The sequence below is a fragment of the Pyxicephalus adspersus genome, chromosome 1, assembly GCF_032062135.1.
Source record: "Pyxicephalus adspersus chromosome 1, UCB_Pads_2.0, whole genome shotgun sequence".
NCBI lineage: Eukaryota > Metazoa > Chordata > Amphibia > Anura > Pyxicephalidae > Pyxicephalus > Pyxicephalus adspersus.
In genome coordinates, this window is record NC_092858.1 from 42,154,042 (window position 1) to 42,175,539 (window position 21,498).

At 37.4% G+C, this 21,498-nt stretch overlaps 1 protein-coding gene across 1 annotated transcript in view; it reads right to left on the reverse strand.

Annotated features, from left to right (window-relative positions):
- Positions 1-8,447: 8,447 nt before the first annotated feature.
- RBMS2 (RNA binding motif single stranded interacting protein 2) overlaps positions 8,448-21,498 on the reverse strand; it is a gene marked incomplete in the record, with an annotated part of 64,584 nt that continues 51,533 nt past the window's right edge. Inside the window, 1 exon segment of the mRNA XM_072408331.1 lies at positions 8,448-20,496.

The following is a 21,498-nucleotide window of genomic DNA, read 5'->3' on the forward strand; positions in this document are numbered from 1 at the left end:
GCTGGGCATGACCCAGCTGTCTTGGTCCATGTTAGAACCAATGACAGGATAGATGGAAGATGGAGGATCCTCAAAAATCAGTTTAAAGATCTAGGTTTTAAGTTGAAGGAAAGGACCTCTAAGGCTTTGTTCTCTGGAATATTGCCTGTGCCATGCGCAACACAAGAAAGGCAGAGCGAGCTTAGCCAGCTAAACCCATGGCTTAAGTCCTGGTGTAGAAGGGAAGGGTTTGGGTTCATAGAGCACTGGGCTGACTTTTTATTGTGGTACAACCTGTATGCCAGCTAACCTGTTTGCACCTAAATGAAAGGGGGTCTGCTGTGCTAAGGGAAAGATTTAGCAAAATGGTGGAGGGATTTTTAAACTAGGACAGAGGGGGGTGGCAAAGTTAAATAAGGTGGCAGAAAGGTTAGTCAGGGGTCAGACACCAGTGGAGGTTGGATTGCGGATAGTTGGGAGGATTATGGATAATTGTAAGGAGCTTCTTATGTTACAAACAAACATTGGATTGTGCAGTACTAGTTGTACTGAAAAACAAAAGGATCTGGCAAACAGCGATGGTAAAATTGATGAGGTTGAGGCATTATAGGTTGAATGTGGGGATGCACAATACACAATTATCTATTGGAGTCTGCTATAGGCCCCCCAGTGCTAAGGAAGAAATAGAAAATCAACTACTAGCACAAATAGAAAAAACAGCAAAAAGTGGAAGTGTTTTAATCGGGAGATTTCAACTACCCTGACATTGACTGGAGTAATGGCACTACAGGAACAGCAAAAGGGAGGAAATTTGTGAATTTAATACAAGATAATTTTATGGTACAATTTATAGAAGCCCCAACTAGAAATTATATTCTGCTGGACCTAGTTCTAACAATGCAGAGTTTATAACAAATGTGCATATAAAAGAGAATCTGGGTAGCAGTGACCACAATTTGATTTAATTTAATGTAAGCTGTAAACAAAGCAAAAACAGGAAAGATAAAAACATTTATTTTTAAGAGAGCACATTTTCACAGCTCACAGCTGATGGTAAAAAAGCCATAAGGAACAAGAAAAGGGCATTCCAAGAATTTAAAAATGAAGGATCACCATCATTTGAAAACTATAAAGAATATAACAAAAAATGTAAAAAGGTGATAAAATGTGCAAAACTTCAAAAAGATAGATTGCAAAGAAAAGTAAGGCAAACCCCCCCCCCCCCAAATTTTAAATATAATAATAGCAAAAAGATCAGATATGAGCATGTAGGCCCTTCAAAGGATGTTTCTGGGTTAGTAACTGGGGATAAAGAAAAGGCAAATTTACTAAACACTTTTGTTAGCTCTGTGTACACAAAGGAAAATGGCAGAGCTCAAGTCCAAATTCATAATAGCAATGCAATGAGTCAAAATGGCTCAAAATTGATATGATTGGGAAACAGTTGGGCAAAATTCAGGTTGACACAGCACCACAACCCGATGGGTTACATCCACGTGTCCTCAAAGAGCTGAGCTCAGTTATTTCAAAGCCATTATTTCTAATTTTTAGAGACTGTTTAGTCACTGGCATTGGACTAATGGATTGGCATAAGGCCAGTGTGGTTCCTATCTTCAAAAAGGATGCAAAGTCATTACCAGGTAACTACAGACCAGTTAGTTTAATGTCCATAGTTGGAAAGGTCCTAGAGAGTTTGATAAAGAACCACATAGATGAGTTTCTGCTAGAAAAAAATATTATTATTGATAGCATCAAGAAAGACGGAAGTTGTCAAACAAATTTACTCTCTTTTTATGAGGAAGTAAGTAAACAGGTAGGCAGTGGAATAGCAGTTGATATAGTATACTTGGACTTTGCTAAAGCATTTGACACTGTACCCCACAGACGGGTAATATGCAAGTTAGGGTCAATAGGTTTAGAATAGTCAATCTGTAAATGAATAGAGAACTGGCTTTGAGATCGCATCCAGAGAGTTGTAATTAAATATTCTTACTCTGAATGGTCTAAGGATATTGGTGGTGTACCCCAGGGTTCACTGTTGGGACCTTTACTGTTTAACATTTTTCTAAATGATATAGAGTTTGGGATTAAAAGAACCATTTCTGTGTTTGCAGATGACACCAAACTATTTAATGGAATTATGTTCATACAGGATGTCTATAATCTACAAGCAGACCTGGATGTACTGTATGATTGGGCAGCCAAGTGGCAAATGACATTTAATATAGATAAATGTAAAATAATGCACTTGGGCGCTAACAACATGATTCATACTGTCTAGGGGGAATACATTTTTGGGGAGTCAGAAATGGAAATGGATCTGGGGGTTTTGGTAGATCATAGACCCAATAACAGCATGCAATACCAGGCTGCAATATCTAAAGCCAGTAAAGTACTTTCTTGTATTAAAAGAGGAATAGACTGCAGAGATGGAGACATATTCCTGCCCCTGTGCAAAGCATTGGTCAGACCACATCTGGAATATGCAGTCCAGTTTTGGGCACCAGTTCACAAAAAGGACATTGTGTCACGGTCCTTCCCGTGGCTTACCGTATTTTTCGCCGTATAAGACGCTCCGGAATAAAAGACGCACCCAATTGTAAAGGAGGAAAATCTAGAAAAAAAAGATTCTGAAAGATTATTTCAGTCATCATTTCCTTTCAAATTCCCTTTCTGATCACTCTGTGCCTTTCAAATTCCCTTTCTGATCACTCTGTGCTTTTTTTCCACTGTACGGCAATTAGGACAGGGAACAGCAGGGGGCGCTGTGCCGGCTTCTTTCGCTCTGCTCTGCAGCCAGGAGGAGACACACGCTGCTGCCAGAGAGAAGAGACACACGCAGGATCGGGTATCGGGTGAGTATCTTATTTTAAATATTTTATACACATTTGTCGTATAGGACGCACCAACTTTTCCCCCCCAGTTTTGGGGAAGAAAAAGTGCGTCTTATACGGCAAAAAATACGATAGGTTAGAAGATCTGAGAGACTGGCTGCACATGAGGTTATCTGACAGTCTCTTTGCTTTCACTTGTTTCAGTGTTGTTGTTGGTAATGACCACACCTCTGGTCTCAGCTGCAGTTTGTTATCATTACTCTTCCTCTATTTAGCCTGGCCTTACAATTCAGGCCATGCGGTTGATATTCTCTGCTTAGAGGAGGAAGAGCTGGTGTGTGGTCCTCTCATGAGTTCCTGTGCATCCATTTTCTATTAAAGATAAGTTTACTGCCCTTTGTATTTTGTTGTTATCCTTTGTTCGTTGTTACTAGTCCTCAGGGAGACGCTGGTTCGTTCATCTGGGAAGGAACGAGTAGTCTCATACCCTGTCACTACTCACTACTACATTTCAGGGCTCCTAGGGTCTAGGTTCTGGTGTATGAATCCTCCCACCTTCAGGGTCTATTCATACTGACAGTCAGGGCTAGATTTAGGGTTGCAGTAGGTGGTGACCATTTCCCTCTCCCTAGCTTGGAGGTCTAGTCCCTTGTCATTATCTTCATGTTTTGATTCTGGCGTTCCTCCATTTCCCCCTTACCCTGTGACACATTGTCGAAGTATAGAGAGTGCAGAGAAGGGCAACTAAATTAATAAAAGTAATGGAGGAGCTCAGCTATGAGGAGAGATTAGCTGAACTGAATCTATTCTCCCTTGAGAAGAGACGTATAAGGGGGGATATGATCACCCTGTATGAATATATAAACGGTCCATATAGAGAACTCTCTTCCAATTATTCACTTTGAGATCATTACAAAGAACAACAGGGCACTCTTTGTGTCTGGAGGAAAAGAAGTTTAAGCTCCGGATAAGGAAAGGATTCTTCACTGTAAGGTCTGTGATAATGTGGAATCGGCTCCCTCAGGAAGTAGTTTCAGCAACTTCTGTAGATTGCTTTAAGAAAAATCTGGATGTTTCTAGAAGCACAGAATATAACTGGCTTATTAAGGCTTTAAAGTAAAAATAACAGTGACTGTTGATCCAGGGAACATCCGATTGCCTCATGGAATCAGGAAGGAATTTTTTCCCCTGGTGAAGCAAATTGTACCAGTGTTTTTTTTTGCCTTTCTCTGAATCAACTATGTCTTATAGGGTTTTATATCTGTGATATGTTTATTTCCCTAGTGGATGAACTTGATGGACTTATGTCTTTTTTCAACCTAACCTACTATTATACCTATTGTTTTATCAATAGTCAAGTTGCATCAAAATATCGTCATAGTTTGCGTAACTTACTAAGCCCCCTTTTTAATATCACTTTTTTGAACACATCTTTGTACTTATGGGCCTCTTTTTATAAATTATTCCCGTTAATTCACTCTAGATCCGTTCATAGTCATTTCCTTTTGTGACACGTGCACTTTTGACAAGAGGCCACTAGGTGGCAGAACGAGTCATTGTTTTAAGAGCAATTAAAAGACAGAGAGATTCAACCATCTGTCAGCGAATTGCAGACAAATGGGGGAATAATTTATAATTAGAGCCCATAATACAGAATTTTATGTTTTTTCCATTTTCAAACAAACGCCACAGTTATAGCCTATAGCATTTTGTATTCTAAAACCTATTTTTTTCTCCTTCCATTTATCATCACATTTAAAAAGTAGTAATACAACACTCCTTAAATTAGGTTTAGAATCACCATTTGTAGGGGTTCTATCTTATTCTCTAGGTTATGAAGATATTTTTAAGACATAGGCCCTAATATATTAAAGCTCTCCAAGGTGTTATATGACAAATATTTTTAAACCATATAGATGTATCATATTATCAAAGTTGTATTAGTTATAACAATTGCACATTAACAAGAGCTAGCAGTTCATGGTGAAAATAAATGAAGCGCTTGCTATATTATTATATATTGTGTGACTGACTGCCCATGACAATACAAACTGATCAGTGTGAATGGGACAGAATAGTGTCTATTACATTTTGGAAACCTAAACTTGACTGCAGGTAAAAAAATACTTTGATTATATCTTTTCTTTTTATTTATTTGCTTACACATCCAGTATTTGCTACAACCTGTATAAAGGCAAATCCTGGAGGAACTCACCTGCAACTCAAATGCACCTTTTATTAAAAGTATGGTCTGAGAAGCATCTCAAACATATTTCCACATTTTTATTAGATGCCCCTCCATCCCCTATTTAATGTACAGCGCTGCGTTATTATGTTGGCACTATATAAATACTCTATAATTATAATATACCTTAGCAACTACGACCTTGTATATGTCCTTCTACTTCTAGTGCTTAACTTCAATTTGTGACATATTTCCAGTTTGCTGGGGCTCTGTGATCTTTACCTTTATTTTTGAGATTTGTCCCCTAGTTCTATTAGCGGTCTCATGCTGCTGGAAAACACAGACAAATGTGTTAATTGGTACACTGCTTATAGCTGTTACAATCTGCCACTTCACAATGACATCAGCCCAACATGACTCACCTTTGCAGCTGATTTTAAGTTGATCTAAATATTACCTGAATTGTCATTTTAGTAAAGTTCTGTGTATCATACAGGATTTGTTTTTGTGTCCATAAAAATATCTTTTTTTTGCATCTTCGCTCTGGTGATCACCTTTGGGTTCTTCTGTCTACATGCACCCCCAGCTTTCTGATAAAAAGTGGGTCATGTCTGTCCGTACATTCTATATTGTATGGCCCAGGTGATCATTAGAGCAATAGGAAGACAGCTGTCACACTATAACAAAAAATTAATACGTACCTGAATATTAGTACTTACCTGCGATTATTGAAATTTTATATGCATTAATACTCTACTTGAGCATCACCTGTCTCTGTCTCATTTCCTTGGGCTGTATTTGATTCCTAATCCGCCTGCTAGCAGGCATATTTCTTTATGCCTTCTATAAAACCATCATAGAAACACTTATTGGGCTTCAGTATCAAACACTGCTGCTAAATCAACAGTAAATTCTAAAACCTATTCATCAGGATGGGAAAGTGTCAGCTGGAGTCTCCTTGTCCAGGAATTCATTCTGCAGCACTTGCCATCTGGATTCTTGTTTGTTACAGTGATTCTCAATCTGGATTGTTAGGGATTCCTTAGGCAATGCACAAGTTGTGCATTTCGGGAGAGTGACCACTGACTCCAATGATCTATTTGGCTGTATGTAAAGGTGATATTCTTCACACTGGCCAACAATATAAGAGGCATTTGTTCCATTCACCACCAGGCGAATGTACCATGAATTGGACATATCAAATATTAGCAGTAGCTCCCTGAGACCTGAAGGATTGCAAGGGTTCTCTTATGGTAAAAGTCATTGAGAAATTGAACAGAAAAAGTACGAGAAAGACTGGAAACCTGCACCCCTACAAACAAGTCAGCGGTACCAATTCCCATATTCTTGTCCTGACAAGTTCCTTTAGACTTCTTTTGTATGGTGACAGAGTTTGAAGGCCTACCAGTTGATTTAGTAAGGTAAGCATGGCATGTGTATATATGTTATCATTTGTATTTGATCAGGAGAAGCCTGGAGAGGTTAATGAAAACATGCAGTCAAGTGATGATCATCTTATGCATGTAGGCACCATAGCAAAAGGTAAAATATACCACTGAAGCACAGGCAGGTCTATAATGAAATATATTGCAATGACTGCAGATGAACACTAGATGTCACCATGGCTACAAAATCTTTATATTCCCTTTATAAAGAATGGGATAGATTACACATAATATGTCACCTTCATCAGAGCATCATCATCTATTTCTGGGTCTTGTATAACATTCCAAAGCCTGACTAAAAGCACTGTATCTATGTCGCCATCAGAGCGACATTATTAGATGTTCAAATATGACACAAAGCTAGTTCCTATAATAAACTGCTTTATGTGACAAACCAGATTTTTTTTTTTTTTTTACAAGGTTGGGAATTTGGGATTTCACCACCTCCTAGATTGTAAGCTCTTCTGGGCAGGGTCCTCACCTACTGTGTCATTGTCTGTATCTGTCTGTCATTTACAGCCCTTATTTAATGTACAGCGCTGCGTAATAGGTTGGCGCTATATAAATCATGTTTATTATTATTATTATTATTATTAATAATAATAATAAGAAGATGACCTTCGAGACATTAATGTGCAGCTGCAGGGAGCCTGACACCAGATTATTACTAGTTTAGATGTGGACATGGGGGGCTGACACTGTAATAAGGGGTAAGTAGGCAGCTATGATTTGATAGTTTAACCTGGTGTACTTAGGGGCTAGGTGCTCAATATAACACTGTATAGAATAGTTAGATTACCCCCAGGCACTACAATTGTTTGCAAAACTTTACTATGAAGTATAAAACAGTAGATGTACACATTTAGAGAGATTAAAAAATACTGAATTACAAAGGAGTTATTTATTAATTTTGTTAATTAAAGCACAAATACGAGGGGGTGCTGAGAAGTTCCTGGCTTTGCCCCCTTCCAGATGAAATAGAAAAATGAGTGTGGGGGCATATGACAGCCTAATATATTAGTATGTAACTGCAAATATCAGGTGTTTGCGATTCTTAAAACTGTTTTTTCTTTTAATGAGAAGCTGTGATGGCAGAGGCACAAGCAAGTTTCACGTCGTTGGAGTTACAGGCTGTCAAAAAAGGACACTACTCCCTCAATATTTGTGACATTTCAGTGTGAATGTCCTTTGCAGAACAGCAAATTCTCATCCAGGGTTGTTCCATAGGTTGCCAGGGGTTCATCAATATGTGGCTGATTGACCTCATATTTCATGGGGCCTGCAAAGTTCCTGAGCAAACATTACTTATATTTTTTGGTGTCTATAGTTAGTATTTCATTCACCCCTGTAAGGATGGGGGTGGGTGTTAGGGGGTATTCTGTTCTAGCTACCAATTTTAGATCCCCCTCACTGACCCCCCAAAAGCTTGTTTTAGTAAGCGTTCCCCATGACCTGAGAATCATTTAGGGGTTCATTGCGGTAAAAAGGTTGAACTAAAACATTGTTATAAAACTTCAGTTTTGAGTTCATGATGTCTGAAATGCAATGGTCAGAAATACCATAAATGTGTCAGTGGGAGCAAAAACCTAAACGATGGTTTAAAAAGAACAGTGATTGTAAGTCGATTCTCACAAATGGTGATAGACAGACTATGGTACAACGTTTCATGGATAGACTATCCCCATGCACTGCGGCTTGAAACCTTGATGAATGAGGACAAGTTAAAGCAGAACTTCCACTGAGAGATTAGTATCTTATGAGCTGAACTTTTTGGAGCCCGGCACACCTCTCCAGGTGGACATCTTTCCATGTCTCTTTTTAAATGAGAGGGTCTGAGTTTCTTATAGTCAGCCTCAATAGAGTGGGTCCAAGACAGAGGCCATCATGGCAGCCCCTATATATCTGTTATTACCAGTGACCTTTAGACATAGTGATCCTTTAATTGTAATTATACTTTAATACATTCATTCAGAACCATCTACACAATGATGAAAAAACAAGAAAAACATTTTCTCATTTATTTATTGAAAAACATTTTTTTTCCAAATTCGAGCTTCACAAAAATCATTGCAAAAGGAAAACAAAAATTGGAACAAAGATTTTAGCACAGAAGCAGTGTGAGAGAATTGTGATGCATTTCAAAATAAAAAGTAAAACAACAAAAAATAAACCTGTACAAACCAATCAATTAACAATCTAATTTTGCATTTTTCCATTGGAGTTGATAAACAAATGCGCAAAATATGGCAAGTTGCTTTTATTTTATGCAAAAATGGCTCATTTAGTGCAGACGTAAAATCTCCCAGACATGGGGCAATAAATGGGCCAGTTTTGTGTTTGATAACCTGACATTTAATTTGCTATGCACGGCTTTGAGGCTTTTGACATGTCAGGTCCAAGGCACCTAACCTTTTTCAGCACATTAAATGGCCCTTTTGTATCCTAGCTTGGGGGCCAGTGCTCTACAGCTCCCTCTAGAGGCAGAAGATTGTGTACTACAAACAATGCTGCTCATCTGTAAGATATACAATGCATTTTACCTCTCGAGCCTAAAGTAAATGTATTCTAACTAGTGGAAGACTTTATCACAGCAGTAAAGGTTTTGTTTAATTTCATCCCTGGAACAAATGAAAGCCATTGCAATCGGTTGTTCTTATTTTTGCCCCAGGCAGTACTGGGGTTCTTTACAAACTGCAGTCCCTGTTAATAGAATTCTGCTATATCCATAGAGATTGTGGAACGGTCTTCTAAAGTCTTCTGCTAATGTTGGTGTATTGTATCATTTTTGCTGGAAAGGTCTCTGAACATCCAGCAAACTATAAAGGTTTATAAAAATGACTAAACTGCTTAGTTATTAACTTATATTACAAAACAATTAATTAGAACTGTTCTTATTCACCGGGAAATCACTGCCTAGTTCTCCTATCTACTCAGATTTAGTGTTAACAATTCCACCTAACTTATATCATTTCCTCAGGGAAGTTTCTAGATCATACACACTATACAACTTGCATTTCCTGTTTTTCCATAAGATGCCTTAAAACAACAACAACAAAAAAAAGTTTGCTTACAAACTTATGCTTATTTTCGTGTTACATTTTGTCAGAAATATTTAGCAGCAAAAAGATTTGGAAGCTACCAATAAAATAAAACATAATAAAGCTTTAATTCCTTGGCTGCTGGCCTTGAAGCAAACACCTTTCATGGCATAGGACAACCCCAGAGAGAAGAAGAGTATTGCTTGTAAAGGGTAAAAGATTTGGCAGTTACAAAAAAACATAGAAAAGCACCTGTTCAAACTGCACAAAACACAAAAAAGTATACATTAAAAAAATGAAGCATCTTAACCCATGTAAGTAACCCTGGTTGTTTTTGTAATCTGTTACAGATGTACTCTATGATACAAAGAGGTAACTGTCTGGTGGTGACAATCTCACTAGGTAAGGAAGACCATTTATTATATTTAATATGACAAGGCAATGATAATATATGCAGAGTTATCCCTTCTAATTTGGAGTAAGATCAGTGGTAGATACACTTAATAATCTGTATTACCCAATTTTACACAATGCCCATTGTCCTATTAAATATTACTAAAATAATATAAGTGGGCCATTGCCTACCATGTTTTGAGAAGAAAATGCTTCAGCCTGGCCAGCAGGAGAGATACAGCAGCTGATGTGAGAATGGAGAAAAGACTCTAGAAAACTTAAACCCTGTAGCAATAAAAATGACACGGTGCAAACATCATTATGGTCTACTGCAATAAAGAGGTTTCGGGCATTGCTAGAAAAATGCCAGCAATGCAACAGCTCTTTTACACTATCGATAATATTCAGCAACAATAAATAATTGGGCTCATGGTACAGCAGCTAATATCAACCAATCAGATTGCAGCTTGCTTGAGCAAAATCAGAGATCGGTGGACTTTGCTCTGTAAATAAAGAGAACCAGTCAGAAGAGGAAGATGGGATCTGTGGGAACGTTTCACTGCTAAACAAGTATGCCGGGAGTTTGGCTCCATACAAGTCAGTTCCTCATAAAGAAGTCAAGTCAAGCCAAATACACCCCATAGTACCACATCATACATTTAGAGGGTTTTGTCAATCCATCACTATCGCTCCCAGTATTTCCTACATGATAGCAAGTTTCTGAAATTTGGTATTTGTAAGGGGCTGAGCACATCCCGTGTAAAAGTTGGCTCATGTGCCAAGCACTCTATTCTACAATGAAACATCTATAGCTGGGCTTTAGCTGTAGGCAGACATGGTATATGTACAATAAAGCAATGTAGGGTGTATTTTAATCATGTGCACCATCAATTTGTCAGATGTAAGGTTTATATAAAGGAACTGGGCAAATGGACAGTAATTATGTGCATGGAAGATCATCTAATAAAAAAAAAAGCAGAATTTTTATTTAGTATATTGAAACCTTTTTAGTGCAGCATCAAGGCTACTAAAACCTCTTTTTATATAATGATGTGAAACTTCACACTACTATTTTTCAGTCATTTTGGCTTGATGCCAAGCTATAAGAAGGCATTCAAACACTCCCTCCAAATGATGTACAGAATGGTTGGATTTTACATGTGCTAAGAAAGGACTCCAACATTATCTGGCCATTCCCATCCAATCTTGCAGGCAGTGTGCCAAACAGAAGGTGGCCAGGGTGAAGGGGTTAGCAAGAAACAAGGGAAAATTTAAGGGTCACTTCAGACTTGCGGTTGACCACAGCTTTTTACTGCAGGCCCAATTACAGTCCCAACGGCTCCCATTCAACTGAAAGGGGCCAAAGAAACCTCTCGTTGACTGACCTCTTTTCAAGCTTCTGTTGATTAATGTGCAATACATATCATTGCGGATATTTACACTACCTTAGTGAATAAGGTGCTTTACATGCAATAACCTGTACCAAATATTTGCTTTTTGGTTGGTTTTAGGTTAGGTTTGACACTCTTTCTGATAGGCAAGGTAATTATTAACTAGGATGGTGTCAACACATTGCTATCAAAAGGCAAATTGAGCTGACAATATACTAGCGCTACAGGAAAATCTGCCTTTGGGCATTACATGAAGCCAGATCACAGTAACCATTGATGACACAGAGGTTTTCTAATGTAAGCTGCAAGGAAGCTTTTTGCAGAAATTGTCCTTCACCTGTTCTAGAGGTAAATGGGTGATACTGTAAACCTTCACATGGGTCATTTTTGCAAAGTGGTTAAGTCTTACAAATCCCCAAATCTTCTAAACCCACACCAGTGAGAGCCTAATTCAAACATGTTATAATAAACAATACAAGCTGAAGCCTAAGCTACACTTGCAGTTTTTATTTCTAGGTTAACATCTCTGCAACCCAATTAGTTTATTTTGTTTCTGTGTGATATTACACACGAGATGAAGCAACAACTACTGCTTATGATCCCTGACCTTACCTCTAACCCCGACTTATAAATGCCTCCTATTTCATCTATGGAATTATTTGCTTATCATCTGCAAGGAACTTTCCTGCTCACAGGTATAATGTGGGAGGCATTTCACAAGGGAAAAAAATACATTTTTTTAAAATAACTAAACCAAAAAACAAAAACTAAATATTGCTTTTTCCAAGACCTTCATTTTTCAGGCTTTTTAATTTTGAGCAATGTAGGCTTCCATTACTGAACCTCAATTCTTTAAATTAAACAATTTCTGTTTACTGTGCTACAACAAGCATGTTCCAAGTGACATGAAAACATCTGACAACTTGTTTTGGGTCAGCTGCTCATACATTGTAGAAGGCAGTGAGAGGTTCAGCAGGTAATAGTTCTTGGAAGGAGAAGTAAGAAAGGCTAGCCTCAATATTCTTCTAGGTACAAGTTTTTTAATGAAGATGTGGAGAGGTTGTTGGATCCTCCTCCAGATGAGTTCAACAATATTCAATTTATTATTTGTTAGATTGCACAATATTTTCCAGCTGTTTCACTTTCAGATTTGCAAGTGTAGCTCAGCCCTATCAGTGTTTAGAAACTCACAACCTTACAATATAAAGAAATAAACAACACCGTACAATAGCTTGCACCACTAACAGACAATCCTACCTTATACACTGTTGTCCTAAAGACATCACACCTCTGGAAAAAGAGTAAATAAATCCAACTGGTAGTTTTCTCATTCAGCTAAAATACAGCTGTGCTGTACGATAAAGTAATAAGGCACTCTGGAAGGAGGGTTACGCATGTGACTGATGCACCCATGTAACTTATAAACTGTTCAGCTTATATGAAGATGTTCAGAAACAAGTAGCTGAGCACCACTGATCTCCAACATCAAAACCTGAATATCCACAAAAAGCAACAATCCCACATGTATTACACACCACTGACACAAACAAGTTCCTGATTGGTAATATTAGAACAGTCTAGTTATGCTCAATCATCACTTACAGCCAACCCCAAGCGACAGTCCTGAAATATATGAAAGACATAAAATTGTTTGAAATTCCTTTTGTCCATGTAAAAACTTATTTATAGTTATAAGTTAATTGTAAGTTAATTGCCTATAATGAAAAACCCATTCAATACTGTGCTGTGCGTGGACAAAAGAAAGTCAATTCTACCTACTTTTCCATCTGGAAGGTATACGTGTAGCTGATCACTGCATTGTATGGTGCTATACAGGCACTGACAAAGCTGTTTAGGCCTCACACAGACCATCATGTCTAGGTTCTACCTTTGTCCACTGACAGATACAATGTCCAGCCATAAACCACAGGTGGTAGGATATATGCCCAACATTGAACTCAATGCCACCGAGACCCAGAACAGTTTTTCCCCAACCCATGGTGTACACTGCTACTATTTTACTTTTCTCCATAGAATGGAATTAACCTAGAGACAACCACATATAGATGGTTAGACACACCTATGGTCACTTTCCTTCCTGACCTGATTGTCATCCTGTAAATTGTTACACAATATTTGAATAGAAGTATTGTAGAGCTCCTAGCTTTGACAATACTGTACTTCCCCTGGATATTTCACTGCAACCCCTAGACAATGTAATCCAAATGTCAACTTTGTGAATGTTGGCTTTATATTGGCACAGTATCTTGGCTTCTCAACTGTCAAAACTTGGAATATCCAATTTCCTGAAGCACCAAACACATTACTCTTTAGGAGGTGGGTGAGGAGCATATGTGCCACATGACTTCAAAGTTGGAGTGGATAATTGGGGAGGTGAACAGAACAGTTAGGTAGATTAAGGTACTTGGTTGCATCTAGGGAAAGTACAGGTTTCCTTTTACTTGGTAATATCAGGACACAGACAGTTACATCAATATCAGGTGGAAAATTACACCATAATCAGAGAGATATCCCAGCAGAATTTATCATAGTGCTGTCTCTACTTCCTTGAGATAAAGTGAAAGATCTTGAATGGCTACCCCCCCCCCTGTGTAAACTAATAATGACCTATTTTCAACATATAATAAATGTCAAGCTGCTGTTTCTTTAATTAATTTCCATTCCTAGAAAATCTGGGAGAAAAAATGTACTTGTTTCTTTGTGGGTGAATTAGAGAGGGATTATGTTTAGTGAATATTGGAATTCTTTAAATGTTACATATTAGATGTATAGTACTATCTTTCCATAATATGGTCAGATCAGCACCAGCAAAAAGTATTTACCTTGTAAGTTTAAACCTAAAATAATTACTTCATATGCATAGTTATAAAAGATGTCAGTCTGTGACTGTAAAGGACAATTAAGATGGGGCAATGGCCCGGAAGCTCACACCCCAGCACAGGAACACTACCAGAAATGAAACACAAAATGAGCACAGAGCTATTCACTTGTAACATATAACCATTTTTATGTACATACATTAAAATAAAAAAGGTCCGTTTCCTACCCCTTAAGTCTATTTAAAATTGCACCTTTACACGCCAACAAGAAAGGAAGAAAACAATGTATTGCACTGTCAAGATGTACGGCGGGACGAAAATGTTATTTTCCCTTTTATGGCTTTTTAAACTCTTTGGTAACATATTGCTATATACAGACACCAAAACAAAATCAACCCAACCTACTCTATATAAGAAAAAAACACATCTGATCCTACATCATTACCACCAACTTCACAAAGCATATTCAGCTCCACCCAAGGTGCAGCACACCTAACATTTAGTTTTACACTTGTCACTTTTTACACTCTCATTGTCTGAATAATATGCACATATATACATTAGAGACTAGTGCTCCTCCACTCTGATCCTCAGGGACCACTGACTGTGTATCATTTACATATTTTCAGGTAGTAAATGTTTAACAAATGCTAACTAATTATTTTGGCTGGGGTTCTCCAAGAAAAGCTTGGACTATAAATCTAACCATGCATGGCCAAATTAGAGCACCTGGTTTTCTCCTAGGTGGTCTGCAGCACATCTAAAACAGAATTAGCCATCCATTGGTACAGACAAAAGTTAACATCTGTGGGTGATCTAGATGGAAACAACCTCCCCATAGTATGGGTGACAACAGGACCCAACCATGCTTGTGTGGATATAGACATTGGAATCACCATGTGTATAACCTGGCAGGACCAGAGCTAAAAGATAGTTATCGGTCAGTTGAATTAATTCTGACAATGTTTGTTGGTAAAGAAAATCCCATGGTCATCTACTAATTATAGATTGGTGGTCCAGGAGGAATGGTTTAGGACACAAAGGGCTACCATCACCAGCCCTGTACTACCACTAAAATCATTCTATTATATTTTAAATTAACCAGGATAGAATACAGACTAAAGTTGGTCATACATGTAACAGTAGGGTAATATGTTAAAAAAGGTCATCATTTAGACATACCCTTAGTACAGCCAACATATATACCCTCAGCAGAATATATTGTGCAAACAGGATATTAGTTGTGAATGCTGCACCAGTTTCTCAATATTGCACGTGGCAAATATTTTTAATCTGTTAGTATTGTCCTCTCTAGAGTTCATCTACACCACAACCCCTGGTACACATTTCTTACAACTGGTAAATCATACCTCGTACAACTCTCCGGCTCTGGACGAAAATATTTTTGTGTAAGCTGCATACAATCAACTGAACAATTACTTGTAATATGTAAAAAGACAACAAACAACAAAGTATAATAAATGCACATTTATCAAACAAAATTAATAGGAATGAATACTGTAGGGCTATGTTAGAGCCAACACTGCATTGTTTGTGTAGATATTGTCTGTGTGTGCTCCGCCATGTTTAACAAAAAACCTATACAATTTATCATAAATTACAGATGCAACATATAAAGTTACAAATAACAAAACAAGAATACATGCAAGCCCACAATAGGTTTCCTATTAGGCTCATAGCCCGATGCACTGGATAAGTAAGCACATTTAAATAGAGGAGAATAGGAAGTCAAACTGAACAGTGTGAGATGGAGAAGGACTGCTATAAACACATCAGAGAATATAATTGAAGGTTCTCATTTATCCAGGTCATTGTATAACTAGTGGCGGTTACTCACATTCAACTGAACTTGTTCTTGTAATGTTGAAGATGTTTTACAACTTTCCAAGCTGATGCATCATTTCATCAGGAACCGATACATTGGTTTGGGAAACTGTGGAAAGTCTTCAATATTACAAGAACAAGTTCAGATGAATTAGACTAACTACTAAGAAACATTAGAGATTAGGTTATTCTGTTCTGCCAGTTTCATGATTGAGGCAATCCAGCAAAGCAAGAGCCTCAGTTTCCACTGCACCAGTAGCACAGTCTGGCCAAGAACAACACCCAGCCTAAATATTGAAGAAGCAGTACACATTCAATGCTCCTCTTAGAAGTTTCCCTATCGGAACATGCGCACAGAAAATCCTTTTTGGCTTCCTAGTGCTGACCCTTACTCTGCGCTCTTTTGAACAAGGTTTTACGAGGGTTGAAAAATTAAAAAATACAATATCTGAATTTATCTTAACACCCAACTGCATAAGTTGGCCTTTTTATATTTTGCCTCAGCATTCAGCATTAATAAAAAGCAACAAGGTGGTATACAACACTAGATTGTGGATGAAAAGAGAAGTCTATGGTTTACTTCTAGCACACTAGTGTAACTGTAACAGGGCTGATCCTTACAATGGTTCCTTTCTGAACCGATTTGGTCTGAACACTTTTCTCTAGTGTTATCTGCCTAATATATTGCCAACTCCATGGTGAGCATAAGCGCCAAGACTTGGTGGCATTCTGAGGGCTTTTGGATACACCAAATACTGCAAAAAAATTCCCTAGGAGCTAATGTTCTTTTTATGGAGATATTATCTCTAAGCGGGTACATAGGGTGGAAACTCATGCAGTCATAATCAGAAAACTGGCATTGTAAGCTCTGATGCCAGGAAATAATGTAACTAGAATGTTTTCTGACATTGTTTCATATATTTTTATTGGGTTTTTTTTAGAATGGATTGTATATGAGTTTTTTACCAACACTTTCTTTTACAGAGGTGTCAAAGCTTTATGCCCAGACCCTTTCCTCTTTTCCATGCCCCTATTTACTTTTTCCCCATTTACAAATTTCTAATGAAATTTAGCAAATTTTGTACTTTCTGTATCTAGAAGCTTATGTTTTGGAGATAATATTCTGGTTACATGGTATGGATCTGGATATCAACCACAGCATAACAAATAGAAACCTATACTTAATAGACATTACTGTATCTTGAGGAGTATTGTGGTGGAAATTTGAAGGGTACAAGAACAGTCGTGAACTTAATCAATGCCATGTTCTGCCCAGTACTCCTATATATGGGGATAATATTAAAACATGGCCTAACAAACTCCTTTTCACAAGAGTAATATGACTTTGCCCATAGTAACTAGTCAGAATATAACTTGTCTATAAAAGGATGGAAAGGCTGAGAAAAACCTGATTTGTTGCTACAATATTTTTTAAGTTTATTAAAAAAGGAGAGAAAGACCTCGCCATCAATGCCCTGGATATTTATTTACACGCATTAGAAGTAAATGCTAAAACACTGGAAGCCCTCTTCTAAAGATAAAGTATAAAAATAAGGTAGACCCCATAAAAGTCTAAGCTGGAAGGAAGGAGCTAGACAGCCTCCTAGGTATAATAAAATTTAAGCATGTCATTTGACTGCCAGTCTAAAAACAAATAAAAACATTCTAAAGAACATACATAACTAGTAATTACCTTTAAATGAGAAATCTTGCTACAACTGTCTTTTTTTTAGGTGGAGGATGAATGACTGGATGAAGGTTGGTATACAGGTCATATATACTGTAGCAGCCAGCACTTTTTCTCCCACACTGATGTTTCTGTGTCCAAAAACTCACTACGAAGGTCACTAAGGTTCAGAGACTGGATGGCAACACAAGCAGTAAAATCATGAGATTGATGGCAGAAAAACTACAATGGCTGACCTTCAATGGGACCAACATGAAATAGCCCATCATCTTCCAACTACAACAAACCCAGTGTTTATTTTGCTGTACACCCACTCCCAGTTTTATGTGTGGTACAGATCATTTAAAATGTAATTGTGTAATCATTACAAAATAGTACACTAATTCTGTTATCTAATAGACTTCTCCAGGACACTATTCTGGTCTTTACATAGGAAATCTTCACCAAGTCTGTAGAGCCTCAGAACAGTTACATTAAAATATATACTCAGAAAAAAGCACCCTTCCAGTGACACACTTGTTTAGGGGGCTAAAAGCATCAGAATTTCATCTAGCTGAGGTATATCTACTTTCACTTGTGAACATCAAAGCTGTGAAGTGCTCGATCTACGGTATGCAACTTAGGACCTTTATTTCCAACTGCATGCTTCCACATCTTAATGTGGAACTTGCTTGCTTTTGTTGGATGGTGACCACTGAAGTTGCTGGAAAAGGACGGAGTAGCGGCACCACAAGGATCTGCTGTTATAAAGATTCAAACTAGAACTGTGCCGTTTAAAGAAAGCCATTTTGTCTGCCTGTAAAGGCCCAACAGATTTCTTTTACAAACTAGTTTAAATTAAACAAACTTCAATAATATTCACCAATGAATCTCAAGATATTTCAGATTATCAGAAAACATTTAATATGAAAACGGCATTGTAGGGAGCCATATTGGTCCTTCATTTTGCCTAGGATGGAAAATAAATTAGAACAAGATGCCAAATAGCAAAGTAACACACACACCTCAATTTACACAAACCTCAAATACCTTTTTCTCCAAAACAATGCACAGGAAACCATCTATAAACAACAAATATTGCGGAGAGATTTAGATTCATAACTTCACTGCTCTTTTTTTGGGGTTTTACATGTAAAACGTATCTGTTAATATTAAAATTCCCTAGAAATAAGATATTGGTAAGTAAAGAAGAAGTGGCCTGCATGGCAAGCACTCTTGTACACTTTAAAAGTGGCTCACTTATAATGCGGTAATATTAGGGTACAAAAAACTACAATATTAAAGGGGAAAACTTTAAAAATGTTGCCCTATAAATAGACACCACAGTTGTGATTAATATCACAAACTGTTTACCCAAATATATAATGAACTTCTTTTAGTGTGCATGTGTTGTATCTACTGTGTGTCTTTACTGCAGGCAATGCAGAATATGGGTCATTTAAATTAAAGCCAAATCTAACGCTGGTCATATATGGACAGAACTTTTAACAACTAAAAGATCAAATACACCTAATATACTTAGAAATATTAAAAAATGCCCCAATTTATCTAAATGTGGCACTATTTTTATATTATCTGAGCCTATTTGCCACAAATGATTCTTTAATATGTTGCAAAACCTTATAACATATGACCAGCATTGGAAATTAAGGTTATCACTTGAAATTAAATATGTGTCCTGTTAAATAGCTGTAAAACTAAATGTTGCTTACATGGGTTTTTTTTTACCATGCACCAATTGATCTGGCAAACCCAGAAATTTTTTTTAAGGCTGTTTGCTGTGAACTAAATAAAATAAAAATAGAATTGAGTTTAGCAAGAAAATTGAAGTTAGGTTTCCTGTGACAGCCAGCACAGTTCAGTACGGCTACAGTCCCACTATGCCAAGTAGATTTCTCCAGATGTAGTTACTTCAGAGGCCAATTCTGAAATATTCAGATGCAGACATAAAATAAGTACATTCTCATACTAAATGTTCTAACACATGCGACAAACCACTTTACAAAGCTTTTCATTTCATTCTTCCTACAACCCTACATGTACCATGCCCAGCATCCATTTAAAATCAGCTAGATCCTTTTGCCAAGGCTTCCATTTTGGAGAAAAAAAAATAATTCATATTGGTGAAAAACGTTAAGCACAAACATAAATTCAAACAAAAAAATAAGAAAAAAAAAAAAAAGAGAGAGAGAGAGAGAGAAAACCATTTTTGCATATCATTTTTTAACTCCGTTCCCCTAACATCCCCCACCCAAGCTTCCCTCCCGAGAAAAAGACAAAGAAAATCCAGCCCCACAGTTTTTAAAAAAATGTGAAAAATAAAATGGCGTCAGGCAGCAAAATTGCAACTTCCCCTTTGCAGTCTCTCTTTCGCATACGTTCCGCCGGCTTATGTCCTGGTACTGCGCATTCCTTGTACGGCACGCATTTAAATAAAAATAAAAAAAAATATTCTACGGTAAAAAAAATGACAAAAAAATCTTCTTATTAAAATAGAATTTGTTTTTTTCGTTTTCTTGGATTTTTTCTCCTTTTTTATCTTTTTTCTTTTTTTTTCTGTTTTTCTTCCTTTAAGTCTCAGTTGAAATTTGAAAGTCTGTTCTGGTTTCACAACATTTCTTGAGTTCTCTTTTTTTCTAGCTGCTTTGGTTCCTTGGAAGTTTAAAGTTTATTGCAGTAAAAATGCTTCTTTGCAAAAGAAAGAAAGAAAAATATTTTTTTTCTTCATTCATCCCCACCCCCAATGTGTGTAATTTTTTTTTCTCTTCAATTTCCCCCGTTTTCTGGTAAAGCCTCATGTTCAGCCCCGCAGCTCTCCATCTGGTCACTTCCTGCGCTGACTCATTCCCACATGTGAACCTGACAAAGAAATTATACCTTTTCAATATAAATTCAAGCATATACGGTACACATGGTCAAAATCATAGCATGTGTGGAAATAGGAGAAAATAAGGAAGCTCCAGAGGTAACAATGTCATGTTCCACTTCTCAATCACAAGAATGTTAATGCCTTCACATATGGACATGATTTTCTATGTCCCACTCGAAAATACCTGCAGATTTTAAAATGAGATTAAGCATGCAACACAAAGTTTTACCCTCCTTAAAGATACCCGTAGACACAAGACGAAAGTCACTCAATCCAGCCAATAATGGGCATATCAGGTAACTCTGGAAAACTGAAAAGAAGAAAACCTCTTGAACTGATCCGCACTGCCCAGTTGAGGAAGGTCTACAATTTCGGACTTCTGACTAACTGTACACAATATGCAAGCAGTTTTATTTTGGCTGCACATTGAAAGTTGGGAGATGAGATGGTAAGTGACGTTGCTCTCCACCTGATATGAAGAGACTTCAGAGAAAAATGATATATAGTGCTGTACCAAGTTACTCAAAGTGTTTTCCCTGGTTTGTTTCGTTACATTATCCTGGAACCAATATGGATTTTTTGGGGGTCAGCACCATTTGATTTACACATGTTTAATCTTTGGAATATGTCATAAATAATAACATAACATATATAATACTAATAACATAAAAGGAATACCTTTTACCACTTTTTGCTGCAATAACAGCTGCAAGTTTCTCAATGTATTTCACTCTTTCGTTAAAGCAGACCTCCTCTAACACCTTTAAATTACATGGGTTGCATCGGTGAACAGCAGGCTTCAAGATGTGCTACATTTTTTTTATTGGCTTTGACTAGGCTGTTCCAGTCTATTTCAGTGTAGCTTTAGCAGTATATGTTTAAGGTTGCTGTCCTGCTGGAAGGTTTATTGGCTTGAGGTCTGGGCTTTGACTAGGCCATTCCGGTTCATTTCAGTGTAGCTTTAGCAGTATGTTTAGGGTCATTGCCCTGCT